The 19861-nt window shown below is 34.9% G+C and overlaps 1 protein-coding gene across 10 annotated transcripts in view; it reads right to left on the bottom strand.

The window, feature by feature from the left end:
• The window catches only part of LOC101895093 (signal transducer and transcription activator), a 125386-nt gene that overhangs the window by 36398 nt on the left and 69127 nt on the right, over positions 1-19861 (bottom strand). For all 10 annotated transcript variants that reach the window (XR_009344321.1, XR_009344322.1, XR_009344323.1 and 7 more), the window contains one exon: positions 2893-2942. The gene's annotated coding sequence lies outside the window, so the exon portion shown is untranslated. The remainder of the gene's footprint in view (positions 1-2892; positions 2943-19861) is intronic.

Genomic DNA, 19861 nt, shown 5'->3' with positions numbered 1-19861 from the left:
AATGATTAATTTATTAGTATTGTATGCGGATGTATGTTTTGGTAGTAAATGTGAGAGAAGCATGTTAGCAGGACATTAAAATTGTGTGAGGACAAAGGGACGATGTTTTGTTTTTATACCCTCCATCATAGTATGGAGGGTATATTAAGGTTGTCATTCCGTAACACCTAGAAATATAAGTTCTAGTATATATATTCTTGATCAGCATAAAATTCTATGTCGATTTATCAATGTCCGTCCGTCTGCCCGTCTGTGGAAATCACTCTAGCTACCGAACAAAATAAAGTAAGTTGATAAAAATTTACTCAAATGTGTATTATGTCTGCAGGACTTTTGGTATTGAAAATGGGCCATGAAGGTCCACGTCTTCGTATAGCCCCCATATAACGGTACCTCCCGATAGTCTGTATTTTGATGATTTTAGCGACGTTATTCACCGGAATTGTTTCAATTTTGGTATTTGAAGTTCGTAATGGATACTACAGCCTAAGGCAGAAAATGAGCTATGTGGGTCCACGTCTTCGTATAGCCCCATATAACGGTACCCCTCGATATCCGATATTTTAATTATTGTATTTATTTTATCTATGGGAATCAGGGTCTTCCTATGGGGCCGTTATATGGCTACAGAGGGTATATATATATTTTTTTCCTCGGTATTAATCGAAATACACATTAATTTTATTTAATTTTTTTTTTTATTTTGACACTTCCTGCTTTAATCGAAATTTTATGTCGATGCCATGCATCAATTCGAAGGGAGGCCTAGAAAAAAATTTATCAAAAAATTAGGAAACATATTTGCGTTTAATATACCCTCAGCCATATGGCCAATATACGGCCAAAATGTGCCTAGTCGAAATAAAGGTCTTAGACCCTAGATCTCTTTGGACCAAATCCGTTTCACAACATTTTGAGTCAATCTAGTGATGTCCGTCCGTCTGTCTGACTGGCTCGTGCGCACGATAACTCTCTAGGGTAGTCTCTGATTTGGCTAAAACGTGGTACATCGTAATGATATTATCAAACTTAGATCGAGTTCGGAGATGGGCATTATCGTTCCACTACTTCTGGTACCTCCACCACAAAAGGTCGAAATTTTCAAAACATATATTTTTTGCACAGAAAGAGAAACGATAATCCGATTTTGCTCCAACTTTGCAAATCTTAATATTTGCGTCAATGCTAGGTCAAGTGTGAAAATCGACAATATCGGTCTACTCCATCAAGTACCTCCCTCACAAATGGTTAAAATTTTAAATAAATTCAACTCTCATAAAATGTGATGTAAGAGTCCGACTGTCTTCAAATTTTACACATGCCAATATTTATATTAACCCAAGGTCTGGTGCTAAGATGGAATATATCGGTCCACTCCTTCTGGTACCACCCACACAAATGATCGATACTTTCAAAAAATATATATATTTTCTGCACAGAAAGATAATCGATAATCCAATTTTGTTCTCACTTTACAAATCCTGATATTTACGTCAGTTCTAGGTCAGGTGCAAAAATGGATTATATCGGTCCACTCCATCAAGTACCTCCCCCACAAAATTTCGAAATTTGGAATATCCATCAAGCTCTTAAAACACTTACTTAACATCCGATTTCATTCAGACTTGGTACATCTCAATATTTTCATAAACGCAAGATCTGTTATAAAGATGGTAGAGCTCGGACCATTCCTTCTGGTACCTCCCACACAAAGCACCTATGTTTTGAATAATCAAAACGAGCAAAGAGTCCGAAATAAACATCCGGTTCTCTTCATATTACACAAGTCCCATTATTTCGACTAACTCAAGATCTGGTGTGAAGATGGAATATATCGGTCCACTCCTTCTGGTACCTCTCCCACAAAGGGTCAAAATTTTGAGTATCCATGAAGCTCATAAAACGCAAAATTAACATCCGATTTCATTCCGACTTGGTTACATATCAGTATTTCAATCAACACAAGATCTGTTATAAGGATGGTAGATGTCGGACAATTTCTTCTGGTATCTCCTCCACAAAGAGTTCAAGATTTTGAAAAAAAAAATGTTCAAAGGGGGCGAAATAAGCATCCAACTCTCTCTTCAAATTTCACACATCCAAATATTTTTGCTAACGCAGGATCTATTGTGAAGATGATATATATCAGCGGACCCCTTTTGGTTCCCCACCCACAAAGACTTGCAAAACAAGTCGGCGATTCTTTACAACTTGGATATAGGACCCTCATGAAGTCCTCGATGTATTGATTGAACCCTCAACAAGTCTTCAATGTATAGAAGACCCTCAAGAAGTCTTCTATGAATAGAAGACCCGCAAGAAGTCTTTGAAGTATTGAAGACGCTCAACAAGTCTTCAATGTGTAGAAGACCCTATTCTTCTATTTATAGAAGACCCTATATCCATAGAAAATATTTCTCTTAACCAAAAATCTGATATGAATTTAGCAGAATTTATGATTTCGCATAAAATTAGATATAAATATCGATTTTCTTGTAATTTTGCCCATACCAATACTTTTATCTGGATTAGATAAAGTATGAAAATGGAATACTTCGGTCCTCACGCATATTTCCAAATTTTTCAAAAATTTGCACCTCGACTACTTCGATATAGTCCAAATCTGCCGCGTTGCAATATTTTTATCAGTCTTAGGTCAGATACTAATAAGTCAATATTGGCCTGCTGCTTCGGAAAGTCCCCCATAAAACGTCAACAGTTTGAATAATCACAACTCAAGGCTGGGGGTATAAATCTGTCAGGCGACTGATACTATTTTATTTGTTTAAAAAAATCAACGCGTGTACCTATCAAACATTCAACTGAATTATAGGTACGATAGATACGTAGTTTTGTGTATATTTTAGCCAATTTATTTCCAAAATTACTTACCCTTATTTTTAGCGAAAATAATTCCGGCAATCAATTTTTGTCAAAAAAATCTGTAAAAAAAAGAAAAAAATATTTAAGTAAATTGAAATATATAAACTGGTCGATAAAAATATAATTTAAATCAATAGAAAAAAGAAAAAATATATCAAATATTAACATATTCCGAAATATACATATATAAATTCGTATATAAATATATAAAGACACTCTCAACTAATTTGGTTATTCGTTATAACTTTCTTTGGCTCTTTAGGCCACCATTACGAATTTAAATAGAAAATGTAAACAAAACAGCGCCGTTGATTTACCCATAAATCGGACGATATAAAACAACATCTATTTCACACAACCTCCTATTCTACCAACAAATGTGAGCAACAAAAAAAGAACTGAAAAAAATAAACAAACAAACAAAGAAAAAAAAAAACATCTCAAATATCGATTAGCCATACTTCTTTGTAAAAATTAATAATAGCAGCAGCAACAACAACAACAGTAACGAAACTAGAATGTAGGGAAGCAAAGAGAGAAACTACAATTACAACGACAAACAAATAACGAACGATGAAGGTAAACCACAAACACGTGCGCCGCCGGCGAAGACGTCGACATCTACGTCGACGTTAAACCCCGAAAAAGAAGTCAAAACGTAATCGCTTTTATCCAAAAAAATAAGAAGATAATTGGCGAAGCTAGTCAACGGCCACCGAACGATAACCAGACTGTTCTCGCCCCCTAATTTTATATATTTTTTATACCCTCCACCATACTATAGAGGGTATATTAATTTTGGCATTCCGTTTGTAACTCCTCGAAATACTCATGTCAGACCCAACAAAGTATATATATTCTTGATCAGCGTAAAATTCTAAGACGATTTAGCCATGTCCGTCTGTGTGTCTGTTGTAATCACGATATCTTTCAAATGAATTGAGATAGAAGGCTAAAATTTTGCACACATGTTTATTTTTCCAGTAGGCAGGTTAAGTCCGTAAATGGGCCATGCAGGTTCACGTCTTCGTATAGCCCCCATATAACGGTACCTCCCGATATTCGATATTTTTATGATTTTAGCGACATTATTCGCCGGAATTGTTTAAAATTTGGTATTTGAAGTTCGTAATGGATACTACAGCCTATGACAGAAAATTTTCTGTGCAGGTCCACGTCTTCGTATAGCCCCAATATAACGGTACCTCCAGATATTCGGTATTTTGATGATTTTAGCGATATTATTCACCGGAATTGTTTCAAATTTGGTATTTGAAGTTCGAATGAAGTTAAGGCAGAAAATTGTCTGTGCAGGTCCACGTCTTCGTATAGCCCCCATATAACGGTACCTCCCTATATTCGATATTTTGATGATTTTAGCGACATTATTAACCGGAATTGTTTAAAATTTGGCATTTCAAGTTCCAAATGGATACTACAGCCTAAGGCAGACAATTGTCTATGCAGGTCCACGTCTTCGTATAGCCCCCATATAACGATACCTCCCGATATTCGATATTTTGATGATTTTAGCGACATAATTCACCGGAATTGTTTCAAATTTGGTATTTGAAGTTCGAAATGGATACTACAGCCTGAGACAGAAAACTATCTGTGCCGGTCCACGTCTTGGTATAGCCCCCATATTACGGTACCTCCCGATATTCGGTATTTTGATGATTTTAGCGACATTATTCACCGGAATTGTTTCAAATTTGGCATTTGAAGTTCCAAATGGATACCACAGCCTAAGACAGTAAATTGTCTGTGCAGGTCCACGTCTTTGTAAAGCCCCCATATAACGTTACCTCCCTATATTCGGTATTTCGGTGATTTTAGCGTCATTATTTACCGGTTATTCAAATTACGCATTTAGAGTTCGTAATGGGAACTACAGTCTGTGAGAGAGAATTGTCCATGCAGGTCCAGGTCTTCGTATAGGCCCCATATACCAGTATCTCCCTATATTCGGTATTTTGACGAATTTAGGTATAATACTCACCGAAATTGTTTGAAATGTCGTATTTGAAGTTCGTAATAAATCCTACAGCCTGTGACAGAAAATTGTCTGTGCAGGTCCACGCCTTCGTATAGCCCCCATATAACGGTACCTCCCTATATACGATATTTTGATGATTTTAGCTACATTATTCACCGTTTATTTCAAGTTTCGAATTTGAATTTGGTAATGACTTATGACAAACAATGCCTGTGTGAGTCCACGTCGTATAGACACCAATATAATGGTATTTTCAAAATTTTAACCGAATTTTCTAAGGATTTTATTTCCAAATTCGTTCCAAGTGATGGAGTGTATTCAAAGTTCGGCCTGGCCGAACTTACTGCTTTTTAACTTGTTTTTCGATGCTTCGAAAACCAAAAAACAATCATAAAAGAGACCTTTTAGAGGCGTTGTAAAAACTTGATGAAGACGAAAAATTGGTTTAATTAGCTTCGTGTGACATTTTTACATCCATAAAATTATAAAACAAAAATAAATCAAATCAATTTTCTATACATATGAAGAATGTTTAATATGAAGGCAATTGAATATTTTAATTTTTATTCAAAAGTTTCAAATTTTTTAATGTTTCTACGAAAAGAATTGTCTTCTTTTATATTGATTGTTATACCTAATAGTCAAAAGATGTATTCGTATTAAATAAATGTAAAACCTTAAAGAATGTCATAAAAATCTGGGGCCCAACGTTTACTGCGCTCAAAATGTGAATTTTGCAAGTCATAGTATTTCACACAATCAGTTCCATAACGGTAGGGACCTTATGAAAGAGAATACAACACTAAAACATTGAATTGCTGATAAATCCAAATATAACTCAGACTTGCTCATTTTTACTTGGGAGTGAAACGAGCTCGCTAGGGGGAGTGATCGATGGGTGCAAATTTTTTACGAAGTTTACTCTCTCTCTCGCTTACGATTTTCTCCTGTTCGACAATTTTTATTAATTAGAGTTAGTTAAGTAGACATTTGGAGGGATCCCGTTTACAAAACATACAAGAGAAATACAGCTAAAGCAATGGCCAGAGGATAAAGGACAAAGTGATATGTTTCGTTGTTGTTGGAACTTAAAAGAACACTCGACAATACTTGAAACTGCTCGATTTCGAGCGCATTTAACACCCACTTGAAAAGTGACAACATCAGAGTGTTCCCGATCAAATTCAAACGAGCTTAAGAATGGTTTTTATATCCTCAGTCATATGGCTACAGAGGGTATATATCATTTGGTACGGCCAAAACGTGCCTCATCGAAATAACAATTTTAGACCCTAGGTCTCTTTGGACCAAATCCGTCTCAGGACATTTGGAGTCGATTTAGCGATGTCTGTCCGTCAGTCTGCCTGGCTGGGGCGCACGATAACAAACTTGGTACATCATACTATTTTTGTCAAACTTAGATTGAATTCGGAGATGGGAAATATCGGTCCACTCGTTCTGGTGCCTCCCCCACAAAATGTCAACATTTTCAAGGAAAATTATTTACTGCACAGAAAGAGAAAGCGTAATCCGATTTTGCTCCAACTTTGCATATCTTAATATTTGCATCAATGCTAGGTCAAGTGCGAAAATGGACAATATTGGTCAACTCCATCAAGTATCTCCCCCACAAAGGATCGAAATTTTGAATATTTGTTATAAAAATGGTAGAGATCGGACCATTTCTTCTGATACCTTCCCCACAAAGGGTTAAAGTTTCGAGTAACAAAAACGATTAATAAATCCAAAATAAGCATTTGGATCTCTTCAAATGACACTCATCACAATATTTTTATTAACCCAAGGTCTAGTGTGAAGATGGAATATATCGATCAATTCCTTCTGGTACCTCCCCCTCAAAGAGTCAAAATTTTGAATATTCATGAAGCTCATAAATCACGAACTTAACGTCCGTCCATTCAAACTTGGTACATCTCAATATTTCCATCAACCCAAGATCTTTATAAAGATGGTAGAGATCGGATCATTTCTTCTGGTACCTCCTCCACAAAGGGTCAAAGTTTCGAATAACCAAAACGTTTATAAAATCCCAATTAAGCATCAGATTCTCTTTATATTTCACACATCCCATTATTTCCACTAACAAAAGATCTGTTGTGAAGATGGGATTTGTCGGTCCACTCCCCCACATAGGGTCAAAATTTTGAATATCCATGAAGCTCATAAATCACGAACTTAACGTCCGATTCCATTCAGACTTGGTACATATCAATATTTCCATCAACACAAGATCTGTTATAAAGATGGTAGAGATCGGACCATTTCTTCTGGTACCTCCTCCACAAAGGGTCAAAGTTTCGAGTAACAAACACGATTAATAAATCCGAAATAAGCATTTGGATCTCTTCAAATTACACTAATTACAATATTTTTATTAACCCAAGGTCTGGTGTGAAGATGTAATATATCGGTCCACTCCTTCTGATACCTCCCCCACAAAGGGTCAAAATTTTGAATATCCATGAAGCTCTTAAAACGCACAATTAACATCCGATTCCATTCAGACTTGGTACATCTAAATATTTCCATCAACACAAGATCTGTCATAAAGATGGTAGAGATTGGAACACACCTTCCTGAACATTCCCCTCAACGAGTCAACATTTTGAATAGTTAAAATGCGAAATAAACATCCGATTCTCTTCAAACTTCACACATCTCAATATTTCTACTAACAAAAGATCTGGTGTGAAGATGAAATATATCGCACAACACCTTCTTGTACCTCCCCCACAACGATTCAAAATTGTAATTAATTATATCTCTCGTAAAAAGTGTAACAAACATCCGACTCTCTTGAAATTCCACACATCCAAATATTTTTGCTAACACAGGATCTGCTGTGAAGATGATATATTTCTACGAACCCCTTCTGGTACTTTACCCGCAAAGCATCACAAGTCAGCGATTCTTTACAACTTGCTATAGCTAAATAATTCCTTCAGCCAGAAACCTTGGATGAATACGGAATTTATGATTTCTCATAAAATTGGATATAAATGTTCGATTTTTTTTATCTGTATTAGATGAAGTATAAAAAGTGGAATACTTCGGTCGACTATATACGCACATTTTAACAATTTCTAAAAATTATCACATATCTCATATAAAGTATAGGAAGTAGTCGATATAGTCCAAATCTGCCGCGTTGCAATATTTTTATCAGTCTTAGGACAGATACGAATTGGTCAATATTGTCCAACTGCTTCGGAACCTCCCCCATATAAAGGGTCAACAGTTTTAATAATCATAACTCAAGGCTGGGGGCATATATGTGTCGGAAAGTTCGGCTGATACTATTTTATTTGTTACTTTTTATACACATATATGAGGTTTTAAACTGTTCGACAGTCGAAACCCTAATAAAAAACTTCTCAAACTGACTATCTCTGATGCGGAATTTCCCTCAGTCATACTAGGGACTGCATAGCTATGATATTTCAAATTTAGAGGAAATCGGTCCAGATGGATGGCCAAATATAAATTCGCTTTCAAATAGTTAGTCATTACTGACACAAATTACCAATACCAATGTACATTTATTACAGGAAGCTCTTTAAAATATGTCGAGTCGTATAGGGTATCCTCCGACTTTATTTCTGAAGCCTTAATTAATTTAATCTTATTTTCTGAAGAAATAGTAAATTTACTTTGTAAACAATATTATTGTGCACATCATTATTAATAATTTATAGTTATGCCATTAATTTTACCAGAGCTGTGTGTTCCTTATTTGCATTTTTAAATCATATTTTATTGTAAAGCAAGCTCATCTTATTGCAATTATTTTCAAATTATTACACAATTTGTTTTTACTTCAAAACAATAATAATATTTTAAAATTTTTTATTTATTTTCTTTATTTCATAGATTTCACCCTCAAACACTTTGTACAACGACGAGAACAAAAACAAAACTGACCATGTCATGGCAAACCAATTGACAACAGGTAACACAGCCATAGCCATCTCAGCATAAATGCTCTCCCCCACTCTCTCTCAAAATATTACGTGATAATTTTACATAATATTAATGGTAGGCAGGTGGAGAGAGAAAGAGAGAGGGAGAAATTGTTGCAGATGCATTCAATCTTCTACTCATCCTCCTTCAAGGAGCAAAAGTAGTTATGGGATTTTTTCTCTTTACTTTTTTTTTTTGATTCAGATGGGGATGGTGATGATAACAAACAAAGATAAAAAGCAAAACAAGTGTTCTCTATTAGAAAAAAAACAACAACACAAAAAAATGGAAATCTGGGAAAATGTTCTTTAGGGCCATAGACACACACACACAACCGTCACGTCTGTTATTGTCAGGCAGGCAAGCAAGTAGGGTTTAAAGGCATTATACTACAACTCCTCTCCCCTCATCATTAAATACCAATTTAGTTCATGATTTATTTGATTAAAGGCCAACATAACGGGCGACTTGAACTCACAACAATAACAACAATAAATTGTATTTGTATGCGTGTGTGTGTGTTTTTGTAATCATTTGATTTATTACTGGGATGCGGGAATATCACATCACACTGCCCTTTCATTTTAACTCTCATCTCACACAATTAGTTTGATTATTAAATGAACTAAGGTACCTATTTGCAGAGAGAGCGAGAATCTAAGGGACTCCATATATACAGAGATGCATTTCAAAAGGGTAATTTATAAAAGAATGGAAATTTATATATTTTAATAAAGGAATAAAGTAATGACGGACTAACTGACTTACTCATTCATCAACGCCCAGACGAAACGTCTAAAGGTAGAACCTTGAATTTTTGGATGAGGGCCCGAAGTTGTCAGATAGGACTCGGATTCGTACTAAAACGGTAGGAAGAAGTACTAAAAGATACTAAAAACAAGTGAAAAAGTATCAATCGGTTTTACCGACAGATGTATACCCTCAGCATATGTTCGATTATTTAAAGATGTATCAAGTCTGAATGGAGTCGGACGTTATTTTCGCGTTTTATGAACTTCATGGATACAGAAGGAGTGGGCCGATATATTGCATCTTCACTGCAGATCTTGTGTTAGTAGAAATAATGGTATGTATGTACTCTGAAGAGAACCGGATGCTTATTTCGGATTTTATGATCGTTTTGGTTATACAAAATTTTGACCCTTTGTGGGGGAGGTACCAGAAGGAGTGGTCCGATCTGTAAAATATTTATCTTGTGTTGGTGTACTAAGTCTGAATTGAATCAGATGCTAACTTCGGGTTTTATGAGCTTCATGAATATTCAAAATTTTGACCCTTTGTGGGGGAGGTGCCAGAAGGAGTGGACCGATACATTCCATTTTCACACCAGACCTTGGGTTAATAAAATGATTGGGACGTGTGAAATTTTGAAGAGAATCGGTCTCTTACACCACATTTTTTAAGAGTTATAATTATTTAAAATTTTGACCCTTTGTGGGAGAGGCACTTGATGGAGTGGACCGATATTGTCCATTTTCGCACCAGACCTAGCACTGATGCAAATATTAGGATTTGCAAAGCTGGAGCAAAATTGGATTATCGTTTCTCTTTCTGTGCAAAAAAAAAAAAAATGAAAAAATGTGGCCCGTTTGTGTGAAGGGTACCAGAAGGAGTGGTCCGATACATTCCATTCCACCAGACCGTGGGTTAATAAAATAATTGGGTCGTGTGAAATTTGAAGACAATCGGACTCTTACATCACATTTTATAAGAATTATAATTTTTCAAAATTTTGACCCTTTGTGGCAGAGGTACTTGGGGGAGTGGATGGATATTATCCATTTTCGCACCTGACATAGCACTGATGCAAATATTAGGATTCGCAAAGTTTGAGTAAAATCCTATTATCCTTTCTCTTTATGTGCAGTAAATTATTTTCTTTGAATATGTTGACATTTTGTGGGGGAGGTACCAGAAGGATTGGACCGATATTGTCCATATCCGAACACGATCTAAGTTTGACAAAATTATAACAATGTACTAAGTTTGGATCAAATCTGTTACTCCCTTCGAGAGTTATCATGCGCACCAGCCACACAGACGGACGGGACGGACATCGTTAGATCTACTCCAAATTGTCCTGAAACGGATTTGGTCCAAAGAGACCTAGGGTCAAAAACCATTCATTCATTTCGATAAGGCACGTTTTGGTCTTATCAAATGACATACAACCTCTCTAGCCATGTGCCTGAGAGTATAAAAATCTCCTCTGGAACAGAATATATCGGCCCACGTTCAGCAATTACCCGCCCTCATATAACAATATCTCCTAATCTTTGGGTATTTTGGAGGTGTCTAACCCAGTTTCTAATCAAATCGGCGGTAATTTGTCATTTTGGCGGTCCAGTTTTAGGTATTTCCCGCATATAACGATATCTCCCAAATTTCGTTATTTGTACGATTTCTGTCTCAAATGCCAACCATTGCTGGTTTTCTATGAGAAGCTGAACTCCTCTCAAAAATATTGAATGTGGGTCCAAATTTTTGGTGGGACGAACTTTTTGGTTTTAGCCTAAATTTCCCACCAAATAAGATTGTCATTTCGGGCTCGCTGTAGACAGTTGGGGTCCTATAAAAAAATTAAAGGTTCCTCCTGATTGGAGATTCCTTCCCCAATGTCCAACCAAATCATCTGTAATTTGTGCAATGCAAGCGAACTTCAACATTTTAAGAGTTTCGATCAAGTTTTCACATTGTGATGGGTATAGATAGCTCGGTACGGCCAAACTTGACGTTATTTTTCTAATGTCATTCTAATTTTACATAGTTCACTTGAGTATAACAGTTGTCAAACTGTTATATTATAATAAAATTCCATTGAAAATTTTTAATATGCAATACAAAGTATTTTTTAAGGTTTTTTTTTTGTAAGTATAACAGTTTTGAAACTGTTATACAACTGTTATACTATTAGAAAATTCAATTTTAATTTTATTTGAATGCAATATAAGTCTTTCGACCATGATTATGGACACGTATAACAGTATTAGAACTGTTATAAAACTGTTATACTCGCAAAAAAAATTGAAAAGAATCTAAAAAATAATTGAAAAGAATATGGGTGTGAGTAATGACGTCGAAAATGATTTTTAAAGACAAGCATTCTTGAAAATTATTCGGAAAAAATGTTAGTATCAGATTTGGAAAAATTGGATCCATATTCAAACTTGTAACTCTGACGAAAAATACAACATTTTAAGGGTTATTATGCCAACGTTCAAGGCGTAAATTATAAGAAGCTGTCGTAACTTAAACAAACCTCCTCTCATCACTCTGTGTGACCTGATTGATTTCATACTCCCCCTCTACTATTTCTCCGACGCTATGAGTGATAGTAGAAGTTATTGTAAATTTTTAAATTGTATGTTGTTTTGATTGTTTTTTGTTGTCGTTTTTTTGGGAATCTGTTGCATTAATTATATGCCTTATACAGTGTAGATTGTAATGCAGCTCCTATTACCCCTTCTCACAACACTGCTCCTGATGCATACAACTGATGATGGTCGTAACCAATTTTATCATCTCTCTATATATGCTCTCCTCCTCTAAAGACAACAAAATATGTTTTAATTATGAATTCAATGGAATGTTGTTATGAAAGGGAATGCTACTCCTTTTTCAGAATTTAATTGCTTTGGAAAAAGAAACAAAATGATGGATGGATGAATGAATGCATGGAGTGGTGGCAGGCAAGGCATGCTACTGTTCTCTGTCTCTCTGTCGGAATATATGGTTATTTGGTTCCTCCCACACACACACACACACAAGCAATTATAAATTTTGTTTATTGTGGAATTTTTGCAACAAAATCATTTCATATGTGGGCAATTTTGGTTGCTTTGAGAAATAAACGAGATATGTGACAATTCTTTATCGGTGGCTATGTTTCCTCCTCCTTAAAAGGGTATGGTCCTTGAACGACAACGCACAATTGGCACAAGGGAAGAGATATTTTCTGAAATGTTTACTTTGCCATTTTGTAAGAAATATGTAACTAGTTTTTAAAAGAATTTTTAGAAATGTTCTCCTTAAAAAATATTTCAAATCTCTATTGAGGTTATAATCGTGGACTTAAGGTACGAAAGTTCCACAATTGTGGACTTATTAAAAATAATTCTTTAAGGAAAGAAAAATGCAGAAATGTCAACTTTAAAAAAATGCTCTTTTTGAAACTCCAGCAAAGCTATAATCACAGACTTTATAAAAATGAATTTTTTTATTATTTTGGGGACCAATATTATGAGATATGCTATTAATTTCCATCAAGGCCATACATGGGGAATTTCACTAAAATTTTTACTCATTTATGGTTATGATTCGACTTTTTAAGAAACTCTATCAAGATCATATTATTAAACCCTCATTAAGGTTTTATTCGGGGATTTTTTTAAATAATTTTTTAATTTCTTGTAATTTTTTATAATTTTTTTAACTTTCGTAAATTTTTTCATAAACTTCATGTAACCTCCTCGAGGCCATAGACGTGGATTTTTAATAAATATTGTTTTAGACCTTCATAAAACTCACAGGCTGGGGATTTTTTATGGTCATGAATGTGGATTTTCATAAAGTTTTAAATCTAAAATCCATCAAGACTAAAAATAAAATATGCTAGTCTCAAAACTGTTATACTTGCACAAAATTTATATTGTATATCAAAGAATTTTTAATGATCTTTTTTTTAATTTTTACGAATTTTGTCAATCTCAATCACGGTTATAATAATTTTTTATTAATAGTTGAACATATTTTCAATAGTTTTTCCTTTATTATAACAGTTTTATAACAATTTCAAAACAGTTATACTCACATAAAATCTTGTTAATACGTTCTATATTGCATACCGATAAAATTTTAAATGTGTGCGAACAGTAAACAGTTTCAAAATTGTAATTTCAAAAATTTTGTAAAAGATTTAAATATATATTTTTTTAATTTTTCGTAATTTTTTTTAACAGTTCGGCCGGGCCGAAAAAAAAACATTTGAATGCCCATGTTGTTCAAATCCCATATATACACCCACACTTACCTTTAAATCTACATGGGCCTCTTTGTGCTTCGGCGAAAATAAGCATGAAATCAACCTTTTTTTAAATTCCTTTAAATTTCCAACCAATTTCTTTTTTTCGTTTCATTTCTGTATAAATACTGTTGTGTATTCATACATAAATTACTGGTGGTGATAAATTCCTGTATCTCAACGATGAACGTATGTCAATTATATTCTGAATTGGAGTTTCCATAGTAAAAACTATTACCAAGGAGTGGAGGAATAAATATTTATAGCAGCACACCCACCACCACCACAGCTGCTGCTGTTGCTGCTGATGTCGGCGTCTTTGCCACATAACAATATTCTCAACTTTTAGCATCCTTTTATGTTTCCATTTGCTGTTGCCGTTGTTATTCTTCGTTGCCAGGTTACATTACTAGGATACACCTTCTTCTTCTTCTGCTCAAATTGCTTAAGAAATATCTACAATGGATGGCACAGATATGATAGATGGATGACTGGATGGCATGGCACGCCACATAGCCGAGCATATCTATCACGCTTGGAATTATTTCGCTTTACAAATGGAATATACAATAAGCATGGCAAGAATTCCTAATATAAGCAATGCAAGCAAAATAACGAACATGAAATAATAATAATAAGAATAACAACAAAAATAATAACAAACAAAGCCCAGCTGCCAAGCTTGTTGTAAGCCAGTGGGATGGAGTTTTCAGTAACTACAACAACAACAACTACAGCAATGAAATGTGAGGCGAAATCACCAGCCAATTCAAAAGAGATTTTGTAAAGAACAGCTGGATGGGGAATGCATCAAAAGGCTTTCGAACAACTTTGGATATGCGTACATATATTGTATTGTTGAATGTGCTTGTATTTTAATAACAGGGATTGTCGGAAAGCTCCGCATTAAAATCCGAGAAAATAACATACCGGATTAAAAGAAATTGAGAGAAAAAAAAAATGAACTTAAAAATTCGTATTGAAATTATAACACTTTAAAATAGGTTGTTAAAAGATGTCATCCACCAAAAAGCCTCATTGGTTTTGTGAATCTAGAATTTTCTTTAGGTTTACTGTTGATGTAAGACCCCTTTTTGAAGGTTTTATATACATTGGAATTGCATTCACAATGTTATATTTTTATTACATTTTATTCAAATTTTATCATTGATTTTTTTTTAATTTCAAATGGTTTAAGATCTGTATAACAGTTTTCAATTTGTTTTATTACTGTTAAATTTCCTTGAAATTTTATCTGTATGTAATATAAAACTTTTTCTCAAAATTTTAACTGTTATACATAGTTTTGAAACTGTTATAAAACTGTTATACTATTGAAATTTTGCACTAACATTTCAATGAAATTTTATCTGCATGTAATATAAAACTTTTTCTGAAAATTTTAACTGTTATACATAGTTTTGAAACTGTTATAAAACTGTTATACTATTGAAATTTTATACTAAAATTCTATTTGCGGGCAATATAGAGCTTTTTTTAAGATTTTGTGCGAGTATAAGAGTTTTGAAACTGTTATAAAACTGTTATACTTAATTTTTTTAATCGAAAGTACGATTTTTCAGCAGTAAAAAGCTACTACAGCAGATTTGACATCAAATGGGTGGGTGAGTTTTGAAGAACAAAATTTATATATATTTATTTCATATTTTTATATCCTTACAATGATTGACATAGAAAATATATCATTTCACTTTTAGATTTATTCCGGACTCATATAACGATACCTCCAGATTTTTGGGTGTATAGGTCATTTTTCCTTGCAATTCCAACCTAATCGGATTTTATTTGATATTTCGAGTTTTCAGTGGGTAGGTTAACCCCTCTTAAAAAACCCCTCTAATAAAGTTTTTTTGCAAAGGTTGTAATTTTTAACTGTTATACTGCTTTTAAATAGTTTTCCTGGATTGCTATGATCCTATAGTCGATTCATATTTTTTTGCGAATTTGTGGTTTACATTTTAAATAAAAAGTTTTTAATTCAGTATAACAGTTTGTATAACAGTTTCAAAACTGTTATACTGCTTGAAATTTATGCCAATTATCGATTTTTTTCATAAAAATTAAATTTAAACATTTTTTCTTCACAAATTTTGCACAGACAAAACTGTTATACAGCCTTTAATGTGCCTAAATGAAGACATAATTTTAATTATATTTCATATTTTACAATTTATATTATTTTATGAGTTTATTGTCAATGGAAAGCGGTTTGTTATGGCTTGCCCATGGCAAACTGTTCTAAAAATAGTGACCACCTGTTTTTTTTTTTGGTGCTGTGAAATATTGATGCTTTTTATTGTAAATATTTATTGAAAGTTGTCGGCAAGTTAAGCTTGATGACGTCTATTTACTTTTATTATTCCCTTAAAAATATCTTTATAATGGTTTAAACATATTCAATGACGTATAGTATAACCGTGTTGTTTTGTTATTAACGTCATGCCTTTGATAATTTAATCAATACCCCGAGCGAGCCTCAATGGTGGTTAGCTGTTTACGTTGTTCAATAAAAATAAATAAAAGACCGTGCATTTCCAATGAATGGTCTGTATTAGTTAATTATAACAGGTTTGGCGTGATAATAATGTCCAGCATCCATATGTATGTAGTTATGTACGACAACTACATAAATCAATTTTAAAGTTAGTTTTTCTCTTTTGCAGTTGGGTTCCCCTTCTGCTGAGGGTGTTTTGATTCAACCTCATGGCATGGCCAAGCACACAACCTCTTGACCTGATTTTGTTTTTAATCTTCAACAAGGACACTCACACACACACACACTTTTCCCATTAAGGACACTCACTGAAGAGAATTAAAGCCAAACTTGTTGTTGTTTTTCTCTTTAAGGACTGCCGAAGTGGGAAAGTAGTTAATGTGCTTAGAGCAAATGGAGGTAGGTAGGAATGAGATTTGCTTTGTTTTGTCTTTTTTTATTTTTTTTCCTAATTTTTTTAAGCATATACTTTCCCAAACAAGGTGTAATGGATTAGTTCTGCTACAAATGTTTGTGAAAGTATATACAAGGTGAGATGAAAAAACTGCAACCAAATTCAGACTGCTATAATTTCCAAGCCACTCGCCCAACAGCTGTTAAAATTATTCCAGTGACAGCTCATAACATTGTTTTCAAGCTTACAAAAGGATTTTGGTGAGAATTTTCCCGAAAAAAAAAAAAAGTTATTCGCGATGAAATTCAAGCGTGATAGTGTGATTTCTTCTGATATTTGGCTGGAAAACCACAAGTGCCGATCGTTAGAGCACTCCAGCATTTAAATGTGAATAAATGTTTTGTGTCTCGTACCATCGCTCGTTACCATGATACTGGTAGCGTAACCCGACGTCAAGGAAGTGGACGGAAGAAAACAGTAACATCAGCAGAAATGGTTCGAAAAGTAAAGAAGTGACTTGATTGAAACCCGCGTAGCAGTGGCTGAAAAATGGCTCGTGAGCTGAACATATCGCAATATTCCATTCGGCAAATATTGAAATATGAGCTCGGGACGAAGCCATTGAAATTCCAAAAAGTGCAAGAACTTACATCGCAACAGAAAGAAAATAGACTCAAAGATCTAAAGAGTTGCTTCGCTTGGCCCAAAGTGGACGAATTTGGTTTTCTCCGATGAGAAAACATTCGTTGTACAGCAGTTTGTAAACAAACAAAATGATCGTGTTTACTTACCAAAGAGGTCAGCTGAAAATACGCACCTTCGGTTGGACACCAGAACTCAAGCGCCGGTCATGGTGATGGTGTGGGGGACGCCATAACAGCCGATGGTCGCTCTCCGCTCGTATTATTCGACCGTGGCATCAGAATAAATGACAAATATTATCGGGAAAATTTTCTAGAGGGTGTATTAAAAGCCTTGGGCACGCAAAGATTTTGGCCGAAAGAGGTCAGCTGAGAATGTGCACCTTCGGTTGGCCACCAGAACTCAAGCGGCGGCTATGGTGATGGTGTGGACCGCCTTAACAGCCGATGGTCCTCTCCGCTCGTAGTAACCTACCGTAGCATCAGAATGAATGCCGAATGTTATAGCGAAAATATTCTGAGGGTGTATTAAAGCCTTGGGAACGCAAACATTTTGGCCGAAGACCTGGACATTCCAACATTACTCAGCACGAACCACCCCAGAATAAGGTTCCTCGCTTCATATCCAGCGCAAAATGGTCACCAAAATCTCCGGATACCAATCCGTTGGACTATTGTGTCTGGAGTATTTTGGAAAGCAAGATTGGCACTAAAAAATACCAAAGTGTCGATTACCTCAAGCAAGCGCTTCGCCGGGAATGGGTTAAAATACCGTAGAGCAACATTTGGGCGGAGTGTGACGGTTTCATTGGCCGTTTGAAGGCCATAATTCGTGCCAAAGGTGTCCAATTCGAACAAATCTAAACTTTTTCTAAAATTTGATGCTATTTCCGACATTTTTGCCTTCATTCAAAAAAAATTTAAAAATTATGGCGTTTGATTTTGTTGCAGTTTTTTCTTTTCACCTAGTATTTGGTTCAAAGTGATAGAGGCCTTTAACTAATTTAAGAAAATAATTAAAACGATTTGTAAACCCATCCGTTTCTTTTCCATTTTAAGGAACTTATTGAAACTTGGTTTTCTCTTTTCGTTTGAAAAGATTCCCAGAATAGCCAAAAACAAGTAAAAAAGCTGTAAGTTGGGCCGGGCCCAACTTTGAATACCCTCCACCATTTGGTACAAATTTGGAAATTTTCAAAAAAAATTAAAATCAATTAAAAATTCGTAAAAATTACGAATGCAGCCGTAAATTAGGGTCTATACGACCTGCATGGACCTGCATGCGCAACAATTCCTAACCCTGAACAGACAGGCTGTAGTACCCATTACGAACCTCAAATACTAAATTTAAAATAGTTCCGGTTAATAATGTAGTTAAAATCATCAAAATACCGAATATCGGGTGGCAACCGTCATATGGGGGCTATACGAAGACGTGGACCTGCACAGACAATTTTCTGTCATAGGCTGTAGTATTCATTACGTTCTTCGAATGCGAAGTTTGAAACAATTCCGGTAAATAATGTCGCTAAAATCATCAAAATACGCAATATCGGGAGGTACTGTTACATGGGGCCTATACGAAGACGTGGACCTACATGGCTAATTTTCTGTTATAGGCTGTAGTATTCATTACAAACTTCAAGTACCAAATTTGAAACAATTTCGGCAAATAATGTCGCTAAAATCATCAAAATACCGAATATTGGGTACCGTACCGTTATATGGGGGCTATACGAAGACGTGGACCTGCACAGACGATTTTCCGTCATAGGCTGTAGTATTCATTACGAACTTCAAATACAAAATTTTAAACAATTCCGGTTAATAATGTAGTTAAAATCATCAAAATTCCGAATATCGGGGGGAACCGTTACGAAGACGTGGACCTACATGGCTAATTTTCTGTCTTAGGCTGTAGTGTCCATTACGAACTTCAAATACCAATTTTGACACAATTCCGGTCAATAATGTCGCTAAAATCATTAAAATACCGCATATTGGGAGGTGCCGTTATATGGGCGCTATCTATACGAAGACGTGGACCTACATGGCCCATTTTCAATACCAAAAGTCCTGCAGACATAATACACATTTGAGTAAATTTTTATCAACTTACTTCATTTCGTTCGGAAGCTAGAGTGATTTCCACAAACGGACAGGCGGACAGAGGGAGGGACAATGTTAAGTCGACATAGAATTTTATGCTGATCAAGAATATGTATACTTTGTGGGGTCTAAAATGTATATTTCGAGGTGTTACAAAACGGAATGGCAAAACTAATATACGCTCCCTTCCATACTATGGTGGAGGGTACAAAAAAAAAATCCTTGAAACTACATTTTTGCATTTACGCTCAATTTATTCGCCGAAATTGTTTAGAAATTAAGTTGAACTAGAAACCAT

Source organism: Musca domestica, unplaced genomic scaffold (genome assembly GCF_030504385.1).
Source record: "Musca domestica strain aabys unplaced genomic scaffold, Musca_domestica.polishedcontigs.V.1.1 1, whole genome shotgun sequence".
Taxonomy (NCBI): domain Eukaryota; kingdom Metazoa; phylum Arthropoda; class Insecta; order Diptera; family Muscidae; genus Musca; species Musca domestica.
The sequence above is the reverse complement of the archived record's forward strand: the minus strand, read 5'-3'. Positions and strand labels throughout refer to the sequence as shown.